The following is a 26598-nucleotide window of genomic DNA, read 5'->3' as shown; positions in this document are numbered from 1 at the left end:
AATGAGTGATTCATTAATTAAATTTAAGAGGGGACTGGATACCTTTCTGGAAAAGTATAATGTTACAGGGTATATACACTAGATTCCTTGATAAGGCGTTGATCCAGGGAACTAGTCTGATTGCCGTATGTGGAGTCGGGAAGGAATTTTTTTCCCCATGGTGGAGTTACTCTTTGCCACATGGGGTTTATTTGCCTTCCCCTGGATCAACATGTTAGGGCATGTTAGGTTAGGCTATGGGTTGAACTAGATGGACTTACAGTCTTCCTTCAACCTTAATAACTATGTAACAATGTTGTGACCAGCCCACAGGGGGAGGGTTTAGTGCTATGGCAAGTAACCTGCTTCCTGAAGTTAGTCGGAGGAGTTAGAGTCTGAATAAGTGACAAGGGTGCAGTGCTGCCCAGTGTTTGGGTGAACACCAAGAAAGGAGACAACCGAACAATGAGGTAGCATGACTAGGAATTGACAGAAGAGGCAGAGTGGCCTTCTACCTAAAACCCCTGTTGGGCGATCAGGTTAATTTTTTTTTAAATTGGGCGATTCTGAAAGCGGCGATACCAAATGTGTATATTTGATTTTTTAAAATTGTTTTATTTTAAATGGGGTAAAAGGGGGGTAATTTGAACTTTAATTTTTTTTTTATATTTTTAAAAACTTTTTTTTAATTTTTGCATGCTTCAAAGTCTCCATGAGAGACTAGAAGCTGCAATACTTTGATTGCAAGTCTCCATGGGAGACTAGAAGCTGCAATACTTTGATTGCCTCTGCAACACACAGGCGATGATCAGATCGCCTGTGTGTAGTAGAAATGCTCATTTGCTATGAGCGCCGACCACGGGGCGGCACTCATAGCAATCTGGCAGTGACAACCATAGAGGTCTGCTGCAGACCTCTGATTGTCATGCTGACCCATTGGTGACCCACGATCATGTGACGGGGTAACCAATGGGTGGGATTAGCTTCTTGTAAGTGTGAGTTAAATGCCACCGTCAGAGATGGACAGCAGCATTTAACTACGTAACAGCTGCGGGTGGATGGGAAAGGTGCGGACTCAGCGCCGGAGCCACCAAAAAGGAGCCCAACGTCAAAAGGGGCTAAAAGGGTCCTTGGATAGGATGACACGTTACAAGAAACGCTGACGGTACGGACCTAAAGAGAACCGAGACTGTGGGACTAGCGAGAGTCCCAAGTGGTAGCTCCAGGGCGTCCATAATTATACCACGCAGAGCAGCTGAGTGGGTGTAGAGAAACTCGCTGAATTGTAATGTGCCGACAAGCTACGCGGTGACGAAATATGGCAAAACAGTGTGCTACACCGGCTCTGGAGCAGACTACAGTGGAAGGAAACCGTGTCAGTGAAAAGGCTTCTCGCTGTGAATGAAAAGTACTGTAAGACTGAGGACTCGCCATCCCTTGTATATAACCCTCATTAAGTTCAGTAAAGTTCCCATGTTTGAAAAGAAGTCTCCTTTACTAATCCGTGGAACTCGTGGTCCTGGCCAGCCAATATCATCAGCTACCTGCGGCCGGCACGGGCACAAGGCCCTCACAACAGTAACACCCAACCAGGACCCAAGTCTGTAACGTGCCAGGGTGTCGGACACATGACACTTGCCTGCGGCTACCACCCTGAGCACTGTTACACATATACACAAGATTATTGTGAACGAGCATTCTTAAAGCACTCCCACTAAGTTTTTTATTCATTAAATCTGTGTTTATGTGCATGTAATGTAGTGGGAGTGTATTAATATACTCATCTAATGCCGTTCTCTCCAATGTCCAGCGCTGGTCTTCTCTGCTTCTCCGTGACGTCACTGCAATTGCGACTATCCAGCTCATTCTATGCAGTATGTGTGAGCCGGAAGTTTCTTTTATAATGAAAGTCTATGGAGCCTTGTTCTAACACTCCATAAGCTGACACTGTAAGAATTACTTCCGAGTCACGCAGACCTGGAGAGTCTGCAGAGTGGGGACATCACTGAGAAGAGGAAAACGGTGCTGGACACCAGAGAGAGTGACAGTAGGCGAGAATAAGTAAGTGGCAGAAGGGGAGTATATTAATACACTAACACAAAAACATACATTTAATGAATAAAAAATGTAGTGTGAGTGCTTTACGAACACTCATTTATGATAGTGTAAACAGGTTGTCGATTACACAAGGAATGAGAACACACAAGTTTATCTTTGGCACGGCTCAAATGATAATTGTCAGTGATGCAGTCATTATCCTGTGTAAACTGCTGAGAACAATGCCAGGCTATGCACACTGAATGACACGATGCATTAAAGATCGTAATGTTTTGCTTACATAGCACCATCACATTCGTTCAATCTGCCTTGTTTACCACTGTCTGCCTGTGTAAACTGGCTATTAAACGCCACCGATCAGTAAAGGTTTACCTATCATCCGTTGTTTAGCGCTTGTGATAGGTCCGTCTAAATGGACCTTTAATCTCCACTCCTCAGTTTATCTTCAAACCAAACTGATTGCATCCCAACTTCCCAAGTGGTCAACTACTACAATGCCTACAAGTAGTATTCAACCCCCTGCAGATTTAGCAGGTTTAATAAGATGCAAATAAGTTAGAGCCCTCAAACTTCAAACAAGAGCAGGATTTATTAACAGATGCATAAATCTTACAAACCAAAAAGTTTTGTTGCTCAGTTAAATTTTTATAAATTTTAAACATAAAAGTGTGGGTCAATTATTATTCAACCCCTAGGTTTAATATTTTGTGGAATAACCTTTGTTTGCAATTATAGCTAATAATCGTCTTTTATAAGACCTGATCAGGCCGGCACAGGTCTCTGGAGTTATCTTGGCCCACTCCTCCATGCAGATCTTCTCCAAGTTATCTTGGTTCTTTGGGTGTCTCATGTGGACTTTAATCTTGAGCTCCTTCCACAAGTTTTCAATTGGGTTAAGGTCAGGAGACTGACTAGGCCACTGCAACACCTTGATTTTTTGCCTCTTGAACCAGGCCTTGGTTTTCTTGGCTGTGTGCTTTGGGTCGTTGTCTTGTTGGAAGATGAAATGACGACCCATCTTAAGATCCTTGATGGTGGAGCGGAGGTTCTTGGCCAAAATCTCCAGGTAGGCCGTGCTATCCATCTTCCCATGGATGCGGACCAGATGGCCAGGCCCCTTGGCTGAGAAACAGCCCCACAGCATGATGCTGCCTCCACCATGCTTGACTGTAGGGATGGTATTCTTGGGGTCGTATGCAGTGCCATCCAGTCTCCAAACGTCACGTGTGTGGTTGGCACCAAAGATCTCGATCTTGGTCTCATCAGACCAGAGAACCTTGAACCAGTCAGTCTCAGAGTCCTCCAGGTGATCATGAGCAAACTGTTGACGAGCCTTGACATGACGCTTTGAAAGTAAAGGTACCTTATGGGCTCGTCTGGAACGGAGACCATTGCGGTGGAGTACGTTACTTATGGTATTGACTGAAACCAATGTCCCCACTGCCATGAGATCTTCCCGGAGCTCCTTCCTTGTTGTCCTTGGGTTAGCCTTGACTCTTCGGACAAGCCTGGCCTCGGCACGGGAGGAAACTTTCAAAGGCTGTCCAGGCCATTAAACCTAACAGTAGTTCCATAAGCCTTCCACTTCCGGATGATGCTCCCAACAGTGGAGACAGGTAGGCCCAACTCCTTGGAAAGGGTTTTGTACCCCTTGCCAGCCTTGTGACCCTCCACGATCTTGTCTCTGATGGCCTTGGAATGCTCCTTTGTCTTTCCCATGTTGACCATGTATGAGTGCTGTTCACAAGTTTGGGGAGGGTCTTAAATAGTCAGAAAAGGCTGGAAAAAGAGATAATTAATCCAAACATGTGAAGCTCATTGTTCTTTGTGCCTGAACTACTTCTTAATACTTTAGGGGAACCAAACAGAATTCTGGTGGGTTGAGGGGTTGAATAATAAATGACCCTCTGAAAAGACTTTTCACAATTTAAAAAAAAAATAAACAAAGAAATAACATTCTTTTTTGCTGCAGTGCATTTCACACTTCCAGGCTGATCTACAGTCCAAATGTCACAATGCCAAGTTAATTCCAAATGTGTAAACCTGCTAAATCTGCAGAGGGTTGAATACTACTTGTAGGCACTGTACCAGATTTTTGTACCAGCAAAAATCCTTTGTGATCAGTTGGTTGTCAACGGAGATTTCTAATATTTAGAGGTTGCACAAATTAGACAAGTACTTTAAGGATCTGATACATTGATTTTTGCTCTCATTATATCCCATTCACGATGTGTGTCTGCTCGGTGGTTGCAATATACATTTCCAACATGTGAGACATTTTACAAGAATGACATAATACTGTATTGAAATTGTTCTGGAAGAAAATTCAATAGCTTAACCAAATTCAAGAAAAGTGGCTACAAACCAAAGCAGTATTCCATACTCATCATGAAACATCTGCGGATAACAACATTTCCGTGTAGTGTAAACCACAAATTCACGGATACAGAAATGAAATATTGTAAGTATATTTTCCCCTTCAATCTTTAGGAGAAGCAAAAGTGTAGTAAATATATATGTAGTTTTTAGGTGAGGCCACATGAGTCGGCTCCGAGTGCTTAAACAAAGAATAAGGACTACGCAGCAGCCGCCGTTAACTTTTCACAATGCCGCTGAGGCTCCAGTTGTTGTAAGCGCTTTGTTGGTGTAAGTGCTTTGTTGGTGTGCCTATGGTGCTCCCTGCTGGACAGCAGGAATACCACTCAGGTTTAAGCACTGAACTTTATTAGGTTAGAATGCCAGCAATATTTCTAGCTGCAAAATGTTATTCCATGGAGCATCTTACCTAATGCTATTAGCCTAGTCACAGGAACAAAGGGAAGCAAGAATAATGAAAATTTCTCTCTGCAGAAACCGCTTGGATTTAATATTTCTGTATGTCTTAGTTTTTTTGTTACCCTGAATGCAGAACGCTTTCGTCCAAGGGTTATTGCTATTAGGAGAGAAAATAAAAGCAGATGTGTGCCATACAATGTCAGGAAGCCGCCATCACTGCCAAACTTAATTAATTTCTCAAAGAGACAGTTGAATGGACAGAAAAATCAAAATACAAAGCTGATAAAAAATCAACAAGGAAAATTGTGTTACTAAAAAAAAAAAAAATAGTTAATAAAGCCTAGGAAGAAAAATCCAAAATAACCAGGACGTGCTTTTAATAATGACAGTCAAAATAATTAGTTTAAGTAAAAGTCAATACTAACTGTGAAAACCAAAAATGGTATAAAAAAAACTAAACATGTATAAAGAGTATACTGTACAAAAAAAATCTAAGGTGGTTTGACAGAAGCATATGCTCAAAGGCAACAGAAATGAATAAAATGCTGGAGCATTGAGGGACTTAAGTATTATATTCATTGCAGATTTTCTTCAGATGACTGATGAAAATGGTGACAGGATTTCTCCCGAGCCATTCCCTGGAGAAATCTAAGATCGGCACAAAGGCTGTGGTTGGAACATTAGCTCTTTTTGTCACATTAAAATAGAAGAGGTCTATTTTCTGCTAAGGATTATTTGTAGTCTTCCACATTTGGCTTGAACATAGCTCCTGACACTGAATACATGCCGAGAAATCAGATCCTTAAGAATTTATTTACCCATTTGGCCTGAATGCACCAAATTGAAAAAGCCAAAAAAGGAACATCTTTTATTTTATGGATGAATGCAGACTCATAGACTGTTTTGGCATAGCAACACTCGTAAGTAAATATGCACCTACCTGTATATGATCCATAACATAAAGATGTCCTTATAATACACACGATTAAAATGCTACAGTTCTAACTGGAAAAACAAATATTCATAGCTTTTCATTTTTAGATACTTTTAGGTCTGGCTAACAGAAGTAGTGTAATATTAGAAGTGAATTTATAGTTTTAGATAATATAGCCTGTCCAGCCAACAGGGACAATAAAAAGAGAACACAGTTATTTACCAACATAGAAAGAAAAAGGAGACCAAAAAGTAGGGAAGTCTCTCCTCCTATAGGCACATTTCAGTAAGCAAGGGACCAAATATGAGTCTCCATATCAGCCTATGCGGCTGTGATAGGCAAAGCTCTGAACCCAAAATAAGGGGAGAAAAAAAAAATTGTAAAAGGGACTACAAAAAAAAAACAAAACACATTCATGGAAGCCTATGGGCCTGATTATTATTATTATTTTTTTTAATAAGTCTGTTTTCTCTTTTTGTCTTGTGGCATTTATAGACTGAGCCAAATTCTTCAAAATGGCATACGCAAATCATATTTTGTGCATTATCAGAAATGCTTGGTTTTTAACCATTTTTGCGACTTTTTCTTGCAAAAATTTGCATTTTCTGCTCAAATATTCGTGAAAAAGCTCACCAAAATTTAAGTAGTACATAAAATCACTCCAGGGGACAGACAGGGACTAGAGTAGAATTTTGCTCAAAAAAAGTTTTGGATATAAAAAGGCACAAATGCAATAATGAACTGGGCCACACTTGTTTCATTATTTGGCCACAGATGGATGCTTTTATGAGCCACTTTGTCTTCATCAATCCTGCACTAACATCCTCAAGCAGATAGACCGTTTATTAGTCAAGAAATTGGGGGAGATTAATTAAGCAAAAGTGCGCCAAATACCTGCTTTCATGACTTGTTCTAAAATAATTATGGAGTTAAAAGCCCAGATTCATCTACACTGATGATTTTCTTGCCGGTCTTGATGAGGGCGTAATGTGGGAGTCAGATACTCCTCATTCATGAAGAGTCACACTTCGTTTGACAAATGGCGTGTGCCTCGCCAGAAATGCTACTACGGTCGGTGATGCTGAAGGTAAGTAATGCCACCGCTCATGAATTAGACGGGTGGTGGTGTCATGCCACCAATATGCCCCCATCCCAGCTCTGCATATTTTGATGAAGCTGGAAGAAATGGGTGTGAAAATGCCAAGTCACAAATTTTGATATGAAGTAGTCATGCTCCTTTGGGGAAATTACCATTTGAGAAAATTCACCGATTAATATTATAACCAATGACAAAGTGAATACATGCCAACACTAGTGATTTTGTGAAGACTGTCCTATGAACTGTACCACAAAAGAAATGACACTTATTAAACCACACCTAAAAGTGGACTGTTTGAGGGTATTTCTGGGCATTTTAGGGATTTTTCTGGGTGGTCCATGGGCAGAGTTTGTGAATGTTGCCCAACGAAATAGTAATGATGCTGTGACAAAGGAATCTGTGAAAGGACGATACACATCATTCAGCAAGGAAAAGTCAGTTCTTGATGTACCATATACTATATTAAAAATATTAAAAGAAAATAGAAAAGTTATTTGCTGTTTTACTGGTTTCACAATATTAAAATCACTGACTGGTTGGTAGTGGTGCTGTATGGAGTTTAACACTGACCCCAGGATTAATGTTACACTCAGACAGCATTGCTACCAACAAAAGAGATTACCTTCGACACTATGAAATCATTGCACTGTTTGAAACCACTAAAACAGACATAGGATCTATATCAACTTCTGCATATACACAAAATAGGTGTTTTTAATTCAGCGTAGGCGCTCCATCTGGCATTTTACTTAAAGGATTAGTTCATGAGGTGTTTCAAAAACAGTAGGACATGTGGGGTGTTCTTGTTGTACATTAGTTGGTACGACTACGTTCCAAAAGAGTTTCAAGGAAAGAATTGTTGAACAGATAACGGGCTCATGGGAACTCAATGCACAGTGATGTAGATGGAAACTAAGCCCTCTAGTCTGATCACAGAAAAGAGCTGGGGTGTTCAAGCACACAATGCATTGCAGCTTGCCAAACATGGCCATAAGAGCATAGAGAAAAATAATGGGGCTGATGAATCGTCGTTTTAATTTTTATTTTATAAATCAAAACCAAACCACGACACAAGGATTCCTAAAATATAACTTTTAATGTATAAAGTTAAAATAACAAAGTTCTAAAATTGAGGACAACACAATAAAGATAAATAACCAACAGGGGGAACAACTAACCCCTACCAAAAACCCTACTCTTGTCCACTACCTACTTGCGGGGGTAGGCACCCTAAGTTACTGCGGTTGGCGCCCCCGCTCCACGAAGACTGGCCCTGTTCTAAAGATACCCTACAGTCCCCATAAGGTAGTATCATAGATGTAAATTGACCCAAAAAAACCCCAAAATTATCACAAAAAATTAGCAAAATAGTTTGTATAAAGGATAAGAAAAAATTAGAAAAAACAAACCTTTTATAAATCAACAGCATACATGATTTGTAATATATCTTATTAGTGAATTACGCTACTTGCTCTTCCAGAACTGATCATTCACAGCTAAAAGCTATACTCAGTGAAGAGAGATTTTTAAATTAATGAGATAGAATCTTATCAATAGCACTGGTCATCTCCTCTGTAGCCGGAAGAGGAGACGCTAGAAGCGAGAAGTAGAGCTCCTGCCTTACCGTTCCTGTCTGTATAGAATCTTACAAGCAGCAACTCCATTCTTCTCTCTCAGTAATGGGAAAGTGTCTTAACCGAATACAGATTTTACTTGTGAATTGAGAACGATTGATCAGTCCCGGAGGAAAAGGAAGCTATAGGAGACAGTTTCTCATTTTATCTTGTACTATTGATTTATGAAATAAAAACGACAGTTATTCCAAGTTTTCTTTACATTCTGCTGGTGAGAGAGTATGAAATGGCAGAAGAATGCAATATCGGAAGAAGACAAGCTGGAGAAGGAAGTCCGATGCTAGGTGATGTTCATCTGGGAAACTTTGGGTCCTGTGAGGGTTTTTTTGGTTTAATTTGACAGAAACTAACAACCTAAACATTATTGTAGATAAAATATACCAATTCAAGGAATTATCATAACATTTACTGCAGGGTAGCCATTGTTGTTTTTCTACAAAGATAGTAGGCAGAAGTCTTTTTGTCTAGAATATATTCACTTTAATAGGAGGCTTCCATGCAGGGCTGTAGAGTTGGTAAGCCAAACCTCTGACTCCACAACACTGCCTCACTACTTAGCATGTACATGAAGTGCAGCACAGATTCATCTCACTAAAAACCTAGATCTTTAGATCAGGAACAGAACAGACATTTATAGGACATTTCATAACTTTCCCCAAATTCTTAAAAAATTTACAGCACATCCTGCATTGAACTATTTTATAGATATAGATTTTAGGATTCGGTCCGTTTTATACCAAAATGGACAAAGACTCCAACTCCACAGCCCTGCTTCCATGTATCCAATGTATACAGCAGATTAACACACAGGGTGAGCCAGTGACCTTCACCAACATTAGTTTTAATACGTCAGCACCATTGTGAGTATAACTGAGTTTTTTAGTTCCTAGATCTGCCAAATATTCACAGGTAATAACCATTCATGGATTGTAACCACAGGAAGCGATTTGCATTCCTGCAGAACATACACGGTGCCTGAATTACAGTTAAATTTGTTCTTGATAATAAATTTGTTCTTGACATTACAGTCAGAGCGACAAAGCGGAGCAGCATTATTTGTTGCATGAGCAAAATTCACAGTTCGTACTAAAAAAAAAAAAAAAAAAAAAAAGTGGTTAATCCAGTATTAGGGTTCAGAATATTTTGGATTACCAGATCATTCTCACTTGTAAAAGGAGAAAAAACAAGAGAAAACCTCAAAATATAAATGCAATATAAACTCTGATTTTTAATGCAGATAATTTTCCACTTGATTTAATATTGCAGACAGATACTGTATGTTCTAGAGACATCATTACTTTTGAGAACTTAACAATAAAATGCTATATGGCAGGGAGCAAAACTAATCTAGGAATGGTGGGCAATTTTCCCAGAGAACAAGACCCACTTAAAGATATGGTAGTGAAAGTCAAGTTTATATAAATCTATCAGATTTGTTTTCACTTTCCAGATCTATAGATTTTATAATTCTCTCCATCACTTCTGCTCATCATAATGATCAGAATATTCAAGCAGTTAAGGGGCTGCTTTTATCATTGACATACACATCTGGTGTATATAAATCCGTCAATGATTCAAAGATGACACATGTAACTACAGAGACAATAATTCACACGATCATACTTAAAAGTTTCCACAGCATGCATATGCAAACTCTATGTCCTTGGGAAAATCATTCATCTCACCAAGCCTCAGGCACCTGGGCCACACAGATTGTAAACTTATTTAGGGAAGGAATTGTGCCGACAGGCAATAGTAATGGAATGAGTCACTCTATTCTTACACAAGCTTGAAAAGCAAAACATTATTATTGGGAAATATTACATTTGAAAATTACCTTAAAATAGACTTCACCGGTAGAGTCGCCTGGACATTTTGCGAAGCAAACTGTACTATCCAATACAGTAGACCAACACAAAAAAGGCAGGAGTTCGATGTGCCAATGAACTGCAGGATACTCACCCTAATTTTCTCCCTCCCATGAGGATACCTCGGAATCCTGCCTTCAGTGTTGTCCACACTTTGGTGATTGCAGGATTTAGGATGTTCTCAAGAAGATCAATACAAACCATACATACAGTAGTAACAGACCACTGAAATCAACGTCTGTTATTACTTACCATTACTTAATGAACCAAACACATTCTCTTTAACCAACTTATAAAGACTATATCAATATATACAACCTAACCACCATTATGCCATTTTGCAACACTTAGTTAAGTGGATTCTTTAAGCCGGACGTTATGATGAGGCGCACGGACTGTAAGAAATGAGGTTGTGGAGCTTTTGGACAAGTACAGTAGGATATGCAGTATGGCAGATGGGCAAGCGGATCAGGAAATACTTCATGCGGCTGAGCCTGATCTGCACATAGTACAGGAACAGCAGAGATTTGTGGGAACATGCAATATTGCTGCAAAAATGCACTTACACATAAGAATAGAAGAGATGTATAGGCAAATTAGATTGATTGCAGAAAGTGTGCGGTAATGCACAAGAGTAGCAGACTAGCAAATGAGGACAGCATTAGGTTATGTCTTCGCTTTATGGTCAATGTATTCATCAATCTAGTGTGCCGATGCCTGCGCACATGAACCGGACCATAGAAAGAAGGAAGAGGTACAGATTGTCGAGGAAGTGCACGGTGCATGCGCAGCATTCCGGCGCGGGATTCAAGCACCTCAACTGTACGACACAAGTCAGGTCAGTGTGACGTGCATGGGAGGGGAGTGATAGTATCATGAAGGGAGGAGGCAAGGATTTCTTCCAGGCACCGCAAGCCCCAGGTCTGGAAGAAATCATCAACATAATGAAATAAAAGTCTCTTTCTCCACATCTAGACAGCAACTATGAGGCATACAGGCAAGACTAGATTAGGATTTCTATTACCTGTTTGTCCATAGTAATAGCTGAAAAGTGTCCCAGGGGGTGACAGATTCCATTTAACATAAAAGATAGCCTTGAAAGCCCCAATAATGTCCTACCACAATAACAGCACAGACTTACATTGAACTATGGCTATTGTTACCTCTGACTTCCGTTTAGTCAGAAGTTGCAGTCACAAGATAGCAGAAAGGGAGCAGAGTGGAGCCGGAAAGAACTGAATATGGCGGATGGCAAGCATAATCCTAGCAGCAGGGACTGGCAGCACTCAAGTACTGAAGAAATAATAATAATAATAATAATAATAATAATAATAATAATAATAATAAAAACGCTGAATAACATTGCATACCTTATATAAGGCTTTATGCTTTTGATGGTTCATGAACATACATAATGCGAGCAATATATTTTTTGCCCTATTTTTGCTGGTTTAACGGGGCTGCTTTCTTATGCAAACCTTATACAGATTGAAATACACAATCTGCAAATCCATAGTATGTTCTAGGGGAATGCTAAATTATTTAGCTCAAGCAGCATTTTGCACATTATTCTGCAATAAGAACTCAAGAACAGGTGAAGAGTGATTACAGGCTAGGATTTCATTAGCTCATGGCTGCAAGTGCATCAATTAATCCTTGTGCACAATTCTGAGCACACTCTGTTCTTAATAACCATGACAATAACTTTTCTGAAAACTATGGTATTAATGGTATCCATTAAGTGTTTGTCTGAATGCTAATAATAAAATATGATAGTAAAGAAAAACTACAAACTTAAAAGGAACTTTTCATTACATTCTTGCTGACGAAATCAAGTAAGCCACGTATGTTTGACTGAAATGCTGTGGCATTTTATATAAAACAGATTACCCACGAAGACCTGATAATCAACTAACTGGTGTAGGGTGAGGAGAAGCCAGCCACGGAGGTCATCAGACTAGTCAGGTCTCTCCCTATAGTCCCCGCCTGGCTTTTCAAACGCCATAGCATTTCAGAGTAAAACATACCTGGCTACAGACACACAGCCAGGCTCTAATTAATGCTACCCATGGTTCAGGCAGCATGAATCTCATGACAGGTTCCCTTCATATGAGGGCTCATGAATCAAACTGACTTCCATAGAAAACTGATCGTGTTGTTGCATCTCAAAAACACAAATTTGCCAATTTTGTTATTCAATTATTTTAAAAAAATACAAAAAATAAAGAGCCATTTCAACAATGTGTGTGGCAGAACTAAAGTTCCTACATAAAAAGATGGCCTTTTCGTGTCAACCCCTTAAAGTTAACGCCATAGGTCAACCCAGGCACCTATGGAAAACCACAAATTACTAACTGTGATTTTACAAGGATGGGTTATGCCACACAACAAAACTCAGCCCTGGAAAAATGACAAACTTTGCTCTGCTAAAATGTTATTTCCATCCAGAAAATGGTTATATACAGTGGCATGTAAAAGTTTGGGAATCCCTGGTCAAAATTACTGTTATTGTGAATAGTTAAGCAAGTTGAAGATGAAATGACCTCTAAAAGGCCTGAAGTTAAAGATGACACATGTCCTTTGTAGGCAAAAAACACATATATTACTTACCGGTAATGTGTTTTTACGGAACTCATGACAGCACCAATGAGAGAGAGGGGATCCACTCTTCAAGGACAGGAAACCTTCAAGATAAAAAGGGCGGCTCCTCCGCATCAGTGGGTTACAGAGCATGAGAGAACCTCTGAATTAATACAATTATACAAAGTATCTTTAACCAGAACCATAAGTGGTGTACTATATGCAATAACCCACCAACCAGAAAGGGATGACTTAACATAACGGAAGGGAATATAAGGGTGCCGTGATGGGTTCCATGAAAGCACATTACCGGTAAGTAATATACGCGATTTCCATGACCGCACCAATGAGAGAATTACAGTGAATTACTCAATTAGGGAGGGAACACAGCCTGTAGAACCCTGTTCCCAAAAGTGAGATCAGAAGAGGCAGAGTGATCCAGTCTATAGTGGCTATAAAAGGTGGAAGGTGACGACCACATAGCTGCCTTACAGATCTGTTCTGCTCTTTCTGCCCAAGACGTTGCCATCGCTCTCGTAGAGTGGGCCCTCAGGTCGCCTCCCAGTGCTTGTACAGGCCAATTTGATAGCCTCTCTTATCCACCAGGATAGGTTACCCTTTGAAACTATCATTCCTTTCCTAGAGCCCTAGAGAAGATAAACAGAGCCCTATCCTTCCTCCAAGGTCTCGCTGCTGACAAATAGCGAAGAAGGCACCTCCTAACATCTGGGGTATGAAGCTTCTTTTCCCTACTATTCCTAGGGTCAGGACAGAAGGACGGCAGAGATCTCCTGTGACCTATGGAACTGAGATTCTACTTTAGGTAGATAGAGTAGTTTTAAAACCGTACCTGGCCTATTGTCCATTACCATGGTGAAGGGAGGGTCTGCTGATAGAGCCAGTATATCACTCTCTCTACGTGCTGATGTTAGGGTTACTAAGAGTATAGTCTTTAGGGTAATCAACTTTATGTACCCTTCAGTCAGAGGCTCAAAGGGGGTTCTGTAAAAACATTCAAAACCAAGTTTAAGTCCCATGGAGGGGCCCTGACTACCGGGACTGGCCTGGATCTAGCACATGCTTTAATAAACCTGACCACCCACTGATTACCCATGAGGTTATAATTATACAGAGCCCCTTAGGCTGAAACCTGGAGTTTCAAGGTGCTTAACGCCAGGCCTTGTTCCTGCCCCCTGTGAAGGAACTCCAGGATTTGTTTTATGGGCACCTTTCCTTCCAGAGTACAACCTGTGGATGACAAGAATTCTTCCAAGTCCTACCATAAATCCTCGCATTTACCGGCTTCCTACTAGCAAGGTAGAGAACAGGTTGGGAGAAAACCCCTTACCCTCTAGCACTGACCTCAAGTTCCAGGCTGTTAAGTGCAGTTTAGTCACCTTAGTCTGGAATACGGGCCCCTGAGCTAGAAGGTCCGGTATCTCTGGAAGAACACATGGTTCCGTGACTGACATGTTCCTCAGCCAAAAGAACCAGGGCCTCTTTGGCCAAAAGGGGGCTATGAGCAGTACTCTTGCCCTGTCTTGCCTGTTCTTCCTGAGAATCGCTGGAATTAGACAAATTGGGGGGCAGCCGTAGGCCAGGGTGAAGTCCCATCTGATCTGAAAAGTTTCTATAGCCTGAGGATTCTCTTTCGGATCCATATAGCAGAACTTCTCCACTTTGCTGTTCGGCAGAGCAGCAAAAAGGTGGATCTCCGGGCACCTCCACATGGACACTAACCGCCTGGAAATTGAGCTTTTGAAAGACCATTCGCCCTGTAGCAGTGGTTTGTGGCTCAACGTTTCTGCTGTTATATTGTCCTTTCCTCTGATATGAAGAGCGGATAATGAAAGAAAGTTCTCTGTGAGGCTGAAAATCTGCTTGCTAATCTGCATTAGGGAACTGGACCATGTACCCCCCCATTCAGGTATGCGACCGTGACCTGGTTGTCCGAAAATTTTTCCATGATGGTCTTATAGAAATAGTAGGAGACAATGCAATGTATTCTCTACAGCCAAGAGCTCCACGTGTTTGAGGAGCCCTCCTTTTATACCGCCGACCATGTTCCCTGGACCAAATGGTTGTCCAGACGTGCTCCCCACTCCCTGGGACTGGCGTCTGTGGTGAATACCCTGGTGATGTGAGGAAACCAAGGGACCCCCTCCTGAAGGGATTCTATTCTTAACCACCTGTGGAGTAAATGTATTACCTCCCAAGGCACTGTCCGTGTGCCTTCCAGATAACCCAGTGAGGAACGTTGGCTTTCCAACACATACCACTGCAACTCTTGAGTGGATTTGGGCCCATTTTACTGCCAGGATACAGGAGGTCAGGGACCCCAGGAGGGACATGGCATTCCTAAGGGACATCGTCGGATCTCGTATTGACCTGGAGGGGAGACTGAGTAATTCTTCCTTCTTTTGTTCCGGTAAGTGACACTCCTGCTGGCATGAGTCGAGTAAGTCCCAAAAAGATTTGTGTCCTTTTTGGGTCTAACCTTGATTTTTCTAGGTTCAACCACAACCCTATATTTTCTAAGATGGTAGCGGTGTCTCTCACTTGACTCTGGCAATGACTGAAAGAACGACCCACTATCAGGAAGTCGTCCTGGTATGGGATGATCTGTCTGTTTCTTTCTCTGCTATTAGTTTCGTGAACACACAAGGAGCTACCGCCAGGGCAAAGGGGAGGGCCATGTACTGGAAGTGCCTTGTGGTGTCCCATACTGGTACTGCTACTCTAAGAAACTTTCGGAACACTACGTGTATTGGCATGTAGTAAGACGCATCCTCCATGTCCAGGGCAGCCATATAGCAACCAGGAAAGAGCAGCTGTATCGCTGACTCTATTGACTCCATCTTGAAATAGGGAATCTTCAAGAACTTGTTGAGGCCTTTCAGGTTGAAAATTGTTCTGTATGAGCCGTCCAGCTTCTTTATTAGAAACAGAAGCCTTTTTCTTCTTCTCCTGCTGGAACATTATGCAGAACATATTTCTCTAAGAGGCTTAGTACCTCTGATTTCAGTGCTACTTGTTTCGAGCTGGATGCTTGTGGGGTCGTCACGATGATCCTGTCTGGTGGATATCTCCAGAATTCCAGATTTAACCCTGATCTTACCAGGCTGAAAATCCAAGGGCTGGAGGATATTTTCTCCCAGACTGGAAGGAAAAGGGAGAGTCTTCCTCCCATCTGGGGCAGGGAGTCCTTTGGAGGGCTTCCTACCACCCTGGGAAGGATTACCGAATAGGTACCCCTTGCCTTTCCTTGGTTGATCCTCCCTCCCATCTACTGTGTTCTGTGTTCGATCTCTTTCAGCTGAATTTCCTCCTCAGAAAGGACTGCCTTAAGGATGAGAAGGGGAGGTTTTGGGAACCCTTTCTTCTTAGCTTTTTCTGAATCCAATCCAAATCTGAACCATATAAGTACTGACCTTCACAAGGGAGAGTTTTTCTTTTGCTTGTACTTCCTCCGGGCAACCATTTAACCAGACTGCTCTTCGGCCTGCGTTGGATAATGCGGCAGATCTTGTGACCAGTCTGGCCGAGTTGGCCAATGCATCTGAGAAGAATGCCGCCACATCCGAAACGTCGCTACGCCGTTGGGCAATAAAGTCCATTTTTTTGTGCTGTTTTTCTTTTTTAGGCTACTTTCACACTAGCGTCGTGCGCTGCACATCGCTATGCGACGTGGCGGCGCACCGACGCTAGCTGTGGAAGCGCCGCACAACAGGGGCAGCAGATGCCGTGTTTCAACACATCCGCTGCCCCATTGTGAGGTGCGGGGAGGAGCTCCGGCCGCGCATGCGCGGTTGGAAAAGACGGGAACAACGCACCAAAAAACGTTACAAGCAACGTTTTTTTGGTGGCGACGGTCCGACGCAACACGACCCAACCGTCGCACGACGGTTGCGACGTGTGGCAATGCGTTGCACTGCGTCGTTAATAAAAGTCTATGGAGAAAAAACGCATCCTGCAAGCACTTTTGCAGGATGCGTTTTTTCTCCAAAACGACGCATAGCGACGTGCAGTGCATGACGCTAGTGTGAAAGTAGCCTTATCCTATTATAAGGAACCATTGGATTGCTGGTTTGAAAACTTTGTACATTATTGAGGTATTTGGTGGTGCTGTTCCACTTTTTCATTATATTACCGTATATTTATTTGTTTTGCCTAAAATACAGAGGAAATGTGTTATCTTTAACTTTAAGCCTTTTAGAGATTATTTCATTTTCACAATGAATTGTTATTGTGAATTACTGTTCACAGCAACAGTAATTTTGACCAGGTGTGTCCAAACTTTTAAATGCCACTGTAGTAGACATTCTAGGGCAGGAAATGTCAGGCTCTTTACATACATAGTAACCCTGAAAGTGATCTGCTATGCCATAAAACGGCCTGTCAAAAGATCCTTGGCATGCAGAAAGCAATGCATTCCTTGATTCTTAACAGTTCAGTTAAGCAAAACTATTTGCAGGACCTTTGCCCTGCTGCTACATTGGTACCCCATGGCAGACAGATGAGAGCACCGCAAACTTCCTACTATGATCCTTTGTGCCTTTCCATTTAGGAGGCCTAACAACTTCATCTGACTATTCATGACATTGCAGGGGCTTACTTTACCAATGAGAAGAAGTGCAAAGTATGTTAAAAGATAGACGAAAGTTTTCAGTGCTCTAGTCTAGCCAACACCGAGTACAGGGTCCGGAAAATTCTTTTGGTTAACTCCACTAGCTATAAAAGGACAATAAATCCAGCACCAAGTAAACGCAGAAACATTTCTGAAACATGGCCTTAGTGTAATGATTAAGGATGTCTGTAAGAAAAACGTCAGATTTTTATTATTGTTTAAGTGCTGATAAATCTCGTTTTTAACCTGGAGAAATAAAGAAGAAATGTTTTTGGCTTGAATGTTGGTGCTAGATTTATCATTCTTACAATTTGTGAAACTGATGACTGTAGAACTTTCAAGCACATATCCAGAAATCCAAGTCACCGACATCTAAATGATGAGCTGACTACTTCTCTAATAATCCCTAGCTGGCTCTGTTAAATGTGTTGCTTTAGATTCAATGACTGCCTGTCCCCATGCCAACTTATAGCAGTTAGAAATCAATTTGATATCTTTAGTGTAAGACTTCACTTACTGGGCAAAGCCCAAAGCAAGTAGGCAATACAGCTATACACGCTGTGTGCTATAGAGGCTCTGTTAGGGGTCATATGTAGGAATCTAAAAACAGATCGAGCATGTTTGTTTTTCCTATCCAATTTGCTCCAAATTTTACAGAAAAAGTATAAAATCAGAGCTAGAGCGTAGAGATAACCGGATCACTTCACGCAACCCTGGTCCACATTAGCGCTTTGTAGCAGTGAATAGGGGCGGCGTAAATTTCATTACCCTCCGGGATTCCAGGCTCAGCTAATAATTAGCTAGGATGGTGAGAGGTCACCTGTGCACCATATGCTGCTATGACACACCAGCAAATAAAACGCCACACATGGGAAACCAGAAGCTTAGGAAATTCCCATACCTCCTGTTCATGGCCAGAAAGCGCTGACCTGGACTGTGGACCAGGGTTGCAAGAAGTGATTTGTTCATCTCCATCTAGATAACGTCGAAGTAAAAACAGTTATGGGTGGTTCTGTTACAGCCACGTTCCAAACCTAACCGTAATGAGCCAAAAAAAGCAAGCTCGGAACCCACGTCAAGGGTCCTCATACTTGTGAGTCCGTACACTAAAATAAAATCCACAAAAAGGTATTAAAATTCCCCCCAAAATTCAAGAACTAACACAGTAAAAGGGCAAGAGTACAGTTCTGCCTTGTTAATTCTAACTGTGATTAGCCCATAAGTATGAGGTCCTGAAGTATCAGAGCTTAAAGGGAATCTGTCAGCCCAATTTTTGCCTATAAGATGCAGCCACCGGCATCAGGGGCTTATCTACAGCATTCTGTAATGCTGTAGCTAAGCCCCCGATGTAACCTGCAAGATAAGAAAAACAGGTTTTATTATACTCACCCAGGGGCGGTCCCGGTTCGGTCCGGTCCACGTCGCGATCCGGGTCCGGTGCCTCCCATCTTCATACGATGACGTCCTCTTCTTTGCTTCCTGCCACGGCTCCTGGGCAGGCGTACTTTATCTGCCCTGTTGAGGGCAAAGTACTGCAGTACGCAGGCGCCGGACTTCTGACCTTTCCCGGCGCCTGCACACTGCAGTACTTTACGCTGCCCTCAACAGGGCAGATAAAGTACGCCTGCACAGGAGCTGTGGCAGGAAGCAAAGAAGAGGACGTCATCGTATGAAGATGGGAGTCGCCAGACTCGGATCGCGACGCCCATCAGACCGGACAGGGACCGCCCCTGGGTGAGTATAATATAACCAGTTTTTTTTTTATCATCTTGCAGGTTACATTGGGGGCTTATCTACAGCATTATAGAATGCTGTAGATAAGCCCCTGATGCCGGTGGCCGCATCTTATAGGCGAAAATTGGGGTGACAGATTCCCTTTAGGGCCCTTTTCTAGGGAATTCCTAACCTGGTTCATTGGACCCCTAACAGAAACACACTGGGCGAGCCCAAACAAGCCTTTTCTTCGGTTCAAGTTGCTAAAAAATGATGGTATATTTACAAGACAACACTAGCAATGGATACACGAGCCCCTTTTTTTATAAAATTTGCGTGGGGGGATTAACTACCATGTATAATTCACATCTCTTCCTCTTAAAATGTTGACACAGGCTTTTTTCACAGCTCTTATACACTTCTTCATCGTTAAACGCCTCTATGGTCTAGAAATGCGCAATGATCTGATGAGCCCTCATTTTTAAACACCACTGTGCGGGTCCTTATTTGAAGAGCGTGTATATTGTTCTAAGAGTTTAATTATCTCTAAGCCTTGGGCATGGAATACTACTTGCTGATTTAATCCAATGACAATATTAATACTCCGTTCAGGTGATCTGTAAATCACCAGTGTTTCTATTATATTTTTCACCCCAACCCAGCAGCAGCACACCTCGAGAGATGCAGCATGTAGACATACAACTTATTAGCGGAAAGATAGAACAGCAAGTCACGAAAACAATATCTACAGGGCGCCGCTGTTTAGCTCAGCCAACTTTATACGTTAAAACTTTAGTTACCCGAGATGCTAACAAAATGTATTCACTAGTGGAATTAAAGGAAAATCATTCAAAGGCTTTTTTATGTCTTATACTTTGGTTTGCAAGATTCTTATTCTTACAAGGTTTATCAGGGTTGTAATAGACGGCAATAAAAAAATGAATAAAAAAAAACTAAAAAAAAAACTTACAATGTACGCCGAGGTGTGAAACATGATGCCTTCATACAAATTTACGCTTTACAAAAAAACATAATATTTGATGCAGCTTAAAACATACTAGAGACTGAAAGAATATACTCGCCTACAACTTTTGTCTTGAGATTGGAACAGACAAATCTGGCAAAGGAAATGGTATTCTATCTGGTACACAGCATCAGACCCTTCCTGTATCCTCGCTTGCACCACTCCGTAAATCTGACAATATTATACATGACCCCTTAGTGTTTAATGCAGCAAATATGTCATTTTCTTCAGCACAGTAATTTATAGCTCAAGTACCCCTCGATTGCTAAGGGTATCCTTGTCTGAACGCAAATGGGATAATTACATACTCGGTCAATTACACTAATTCACATGAGCGCAGACATTGATAACATTACCAGCACTAGACGGGGAGGATGATTAGGGGGTTGAGAAACACAATTTAGCACATGTAGTGCCATTACATATAAAGAGAGGGAGATCTCAGCCGGGGAATTGTAGACACTCTGGGAGTGATTACGAGCTGACTGCATTCAGTATTACGGTATCTTTAGAAGAATATTACTGATGACGTGCACATCTGAAGAGTCATGGGCCTTTCTCTCGTTCAGCCATCTATGAGCACACAATTTTATATAAACAGCTATTGTCTTTTGTATGACTAGAATTACAGCCTCAAGATGAATACTGCATGAGAAACTTATTTAATTAGAAATGGCCCCTGTGTTCCTAGCAATGTGTGTGCTGTAGTCACGCTGCCTTGGGCTACATTGTTCTATGTAAGCCCCTACAGTTCAGAAACAAAAGTGCCAGGAAAAAAAGCCACGGTAATCAGCAAGGATTATACACCAAAGACATGCAGCCAAGAGGTGATATTCACATGTAGCTTCTAATTAAAAAGAAAAAAAACAGAAGATATGCAGAATGGCGCATATGTGTAAAGGGAGGCTGTCTAGTCTAGTAGCATGCCACCTCTTAGGTAAGTCCAGAGCTTTCCCAAGTGAGGAAGGTCAGCCCCAAAATATGAATCCACAAGTTATACGGCATCTTGATTAAAATGTAACTTCTTATTTATTCATGCCAGACTGCATACAAAGAGGTGACATTTCAGCTCTAAACAGACATACTGGGCTTTTACCTAGTACTATCATGATGCATTAGATACATTTACCGTTCATCAATGGGAGATCATGACGTATCAGAGTATCAATTATATTTCTATATAAACATAGAGGTAAAAAGTACAAACAAACATCTGCTAAATAGCATTAAAAAGTCCATTCTGTGCATAACTGGGCTGTTTTAACCTCATGTGAGTCCCTTGCAATCAATTCCATTGTGCATACTCTGAGCGCAGTTTGTCAGAGATCGAAACGTCACCGCTTTGTATGCAGTCTAGCATGAATTAGAGATTTTTGATAGGAACCATAAATTAATATGCTGCCACTTGGAGGCTGACACTAAGAATACATCTTCAAAAAATAAATCTGGTTCCTCCCCACCAGGCCACATCTAGGCAGCTGACACCCAGTTATTTAGCTGGTGCAAAAGCAGTGGAGGGAACAAAACTAAGACCCCGCCCTCAAAAACAAGGAAGATTTTATGTTTAGTACCAAAAGGCTTTCTCGATCATTTCTTTGGGAGGATAGAGGAATCATGGCACTTCCCAAAAATGTCCCTGGGGTGGAGAAACGAATACCAGTGCTGCAAAAGGAAGAACTGCAATCCCTTGGGTTACTGGCCGAGCAACTGCTTGTAGAACGTAGCTATGACAGACAGGTAGGGCTGCACAGCTCTGACTACATCAAATTGTGTAAGAATTAGTGATGAGCGATTATACTCTTGCTCGGGTTTTCCAGAGCACGCTCGAGTCGTCTCTGAGTATTTGTTAGTGCTTTGAGATTTAGTTTTCGTCCATGCAGTTGCATTATTTACAGCTGCTAGACAGCCTGAATACATGTGGGGATTCCCTAGCAACCAGGCATTCCTCATATGTATTCAGGCTGGCTAGCAGTCGTAAATCAGGCAGCTGAGGCGATGAAAACTAAATCTCAGAGTACTAACAAATACTCAGAGACCACCCGAGCAATGAGTATACTCGCTCATCACTAGTAAGAACCTCGTTGGCTGAGAAGGTTAGTTCCTAACCTGCATAATCAAAGCAAAGACATGTCTGCTACTCAGACCCAAGTCTGCCTCCGAATGACACCAAGCTAAACTTAATGACTGTCTTCTGCCTATGTGTAGCCCGGTGGGGAAGAGTCTGCTTTTGTATTCTTAGTGTCAGCCTCCAGGTGGCAGCATAGTAATCCATGTATCCTGTGTCTCCCAATGTATCGACCAAAAAATGAGACGCAATATTGTGACCAATAGGCGGTCATCCGCTGTAGAATTTCTCTAAGGAAAGTCCATAATACAACACAATGGTAGAGAAAGGGGTTCAGTCTGCACTATGTACTGCAGATCTGTAGCATAATTATTCCCCTTTCGATTCACCCTTTCATACGGACTAAATTTAAGATTTTACAGATAAATCTGCAGAAAGTGCCGCAGCAGCAAAAGGCAACAAATGCGAATTTTGTTGTAGATTCTCATGTGCTTTTGCTGCAAAATCACTGCAATAGCCACAGATGGAAGCTAGTACGACCATTGCAATGGATGAAATTCGCCGTTAACACACGCTGTATAAATTGACAGGCTATTTCCACCGCAGATAAGATGGAGAATCCACCGTATATTAAACACTTATGGAAGTAGCCTTACTCTTAAAACCATGTTGCAAAATAGTAAATGCTGCGTTTTCTCACTGCAGAAAATCTGCTGTGTTTATTTGTCCCAGTGAAATGGATGCAATTTCATGAAAACTCCTGCACTGTGCGTTGAACTATGGTATTTTTTGTGCACTTTTTCTCTATGGGCTTCTACAGGGAACCTGAAAAATGCATTAAAAAGAAATTTTATTTTTAAGTGCAGATTCAAAGTTTTTCTGCCCTAAAAAAAAAAAATATGCTTCTTCAAATCTTCCCTTAAAATGTATTAAATATAGGGGAAAACACATTAAATAACAAACTCTCAATAATTAGAGAAGATTGATATTGCGCAGTTTCGTGCAAACAGAAGACATGCAGATAAAAAGAAGCAGAAAAAAATGATGCATTTACGCCACATGTGAACACGGCCTAAATGCTTCCTTAACTGAAAACCATGCAGCAATGTCTCCACGTTATATGTGAATTCCGATGCACATTTCTATTGCAATCCACGGCTATTCATCTGAATATACAATCTGAAGCTCGGCATCAAGCCCTTGGTTTTCATGCTGATTTCTGTGCTACGTGTACAGTAGATGGAGGTTACTTGCATTGTGGTCTGATGCAGATCTGCGGTTCATATCACAGGTACACAAGAGATCCACCATCTAAGCATGCCGTAATCTCTACTGCATCCTATTCTCCCCCTTACTTCTCTCTCAGGGATTTATACCTTTGCTTGAGCAGCGTGTAGTGGTGTGACTTGGATATAAATCATTATTTTACCCTGTGCTGTACATGGTACACAGCCTGTGACTGGCTGACGGTGCCATACAAGCCTTTCTACCAAGCACAACTTTCACTGCCCGCGTTATGCAAAATTCCAATGCTTCAAGGTTACAGGTCTCCAGAATCTATAACTTATTCATAACCTGTATTACTGAAATGTAAATAACTGTTGTGATACATATGTAGAATAATAATGATAATGTATGAGAAGCATATTTTACTTCTAATCATTTAAGGGGTCAGGTAAGGAAGGACAGCACAAAGTTTTAGGTAGGCATGACTTTTAAAGAAGAAGTCTTGGTAAACACTAGTGATGAGCAAGTATACTCGTTGCTCGGGTGGTTTCCGAGTATTTTGGCGTGCTCAGAGTTTTAGTTTTTGTTGACGCAGCTGCATGATTTACAGCTGCTAGCCAGCCTGAGTACATGTGGGGGTTGCCTGGTTGCTAGGGAATCCCCACATTCAAGTTGTCTAGCAGCTGTAAATCATGCAGCTGCATCAACAAAAACAATCTCCGAGCACTCACAAATACTCGGAGACCACCCGAGCAAAGAGTATACTTGCTCATCACTAGTAAACACGTTTCCCTATGTCCTTCTAATTATTTTTGTGATGTACTGCAGTTGTATTAAAATTAGTGATGAGCGAGCGTACTCGTTGCTCGGGTTTTCCCGAGCACGCTCGGGTGACCGAGTATTTATGACTGCTCAGAGATTTATTTTTCATTGCGGCAGCTGAATGATTTATAGCTACTAGCCTGCTTGATTACATGTGGGGATTCCCCAGAAACCAGGCAACTCCCACATGTACTCAGCCTGGCTAATAGCTGTAAATCATTCAGCTGCCACGATGAAAACAATCTCCGAGCAGTCATAAATACTCGTGAAAACCCGAGCAACAAGTACACTCGCTCATCACTAATTAAAATACTTACCAATCAGTTGCCAGCGCCAACTTTCCTTTTCTTCTTTGGTCACATGACCTGAAAAACCAAGGGCTGCTTCAGACGTCTGAGCACAGACCACCATGCAGAGACTGGACGTGGCACTCCCGAGACACGAGTGTCACAGCTTCAAAGACTTATGAATGACTGATGTTCAAGTTGGGAGAGCCATGGACAGTCGGTGCAAGGTGGTTCGTGCTCAGACTGATTTGCACAGAAGTCTTAAGCAGTTCTAACCGGCTCACACAGGGGTTTTGTGTGTGGACTGGATGTTGCTTTCTCAATGTACATCTATGGAGCCGCGTTTGGGCCTCAGACTTACATTGCTCCAAATAGTAACGTTTCTCCTTGTGGAGAGTGACATGTTAGGCATGCCAAGATGACGAGACTTAAAGCCGCAATGCTCCTCTGGGAAATATGCAGATAGTCTCTTCAGAGAGGAAGAGGACTAGAACTCTATTGCCACCTACTGGAAGTAGCAATCCTAAAAGTCAATGTCGACCCTTTAACGAGCCTTGTCATATGACTTTGGATAAAAGCCAAACCAGAATCTCAATTTGCAGATACTGTACTGCCCCTTGTCAGTGCAAAGTGTGAGATCTGGTATGGCTGTGTGAGAGGCATCACGGTCAGACACCTCTCACACAACCAAACCAGATCTCAAACTTTGCACTGAAGAGGGGCAGTACCCCAAAACACAGTGTCTTGCAAATTGAGATTCTGGTTTGGCTTTTATCCCAAGTCATGTGACAAGGCTAATTAAAGGGTCAACATTAAGGCTATGTGCACAAGTTCACGTTTTTTCGCGTTTTTTTTCACGATAAAAACGCTATAAAAACTCATTAAAAATGCATACATTATGCATCCTATCATTTAGAATGCATTCTGCATGTTTTGTGCACATGGTGCGTTTTTTTTCCGCGAAAAAAAACACATTGCGGTAAAAAAAGCAGCATGTTCATTAACTTTGCGGATTTTCCGCGTTTTTCCCGCAATTCTATGCATTTGGAAAAACCGCACACAAAAAACACGTCAAAAACGCGGTAAAAACGCATGCGGATTTCTGGCAGAAATGTCCGGTTTTTGTCAGGAAAATTTCTGCCAGAAATCCTGACATGTGCACATAGCCTTACATTTAGGATTGCTACTTCCAATAGGTCCTCTCTGAAGAGACTATTTGCAGACTTACATTGGAAATTTTTCATCGCACCATAAAGTGTTAGCCAGCAAAGTTGAGAGTAGACAGGGAGCCGGAAGAGAACCAAAGTGTCGCTGGAAACTAAGAGACACAGACAGGGAATAAGGCTGCACATGTAAAAGGGAAAGATAATGGACTAGCTACTTAGGCAATATTATCATATATTTCTGTTGCTAACACTAGAAAAGCGTACGTTGATTAAATCTGCTAATTGTCTATACGAATAAACAAGAAAAATGCAATAAACAACAGTTTGAATATTACTATGAGCAAAATCTGCACATGAACCATTGAAACACCACTGTCAGAGATAGAGATGAGCAAATATGTTCGGCTCCCTCCTTATTCGGCAAGCTATAGCGCTTACCGAAGAAGCTGCAGAGGGAACCCGGATACCTGGAGCGCTCCTGATAATCAGCTGTGTGACAGTCACAACACAAGTATTGAGAGCCTGTGTGTTGTGACTGTCACACAGCCGCGACACATGTAGATGTGGCGCCGGACACCTGATCAGAGCCTATGGGCATCCAGGTTCCCGCCGCTGCAGCTTCTTTGGTAAGTGCTATAGCTTGCCGAATAAAGAGAGCCGAACATATTCGCTCAACTCTAGTCAGAGATCAACAGCAGAATGTAAATGGTTAACAGCCGCAAGCGGAGCTCAGCTCTGGC

The 26598-nt window shown here is 41.8% G+C and overlaps 1 protein-coding gene across 2 annotated transcripts in view; it reads right to left on the bottom strand.

Annotated features, from left to right (window-relative positions):
• The window catches only part of METTL4 (methyltransferase 4, N6-adenosine), a 295930-nt gene that overhangs the window by 184166 nt on the left and 85166 nt on the right, over window positions 1-26598 (bottom strand). The gene's annotated exons all lie outside the window — the stretch shown is intronic.

Source organism: Ranitomeya variabilis, chromosome 6, assembly GCF_051348905.1.
Source record: "Ranitomeya variabilis isolate aRanVar5 chromosome 6, aRanVar5.hap1, whole genome shotgun sequence".
Classification (NCBI taxonomy): Eukaryota; Metazoa; Chordata; class Amphibia; order Anura; family Dendrobatidae; genus Ranitomeya; species Ranitomeya variabilis.
Note: the sequence above shows the minus strand (reverse complement) of the source record. Positions and strands in the feature narration are given on the sequence as shown.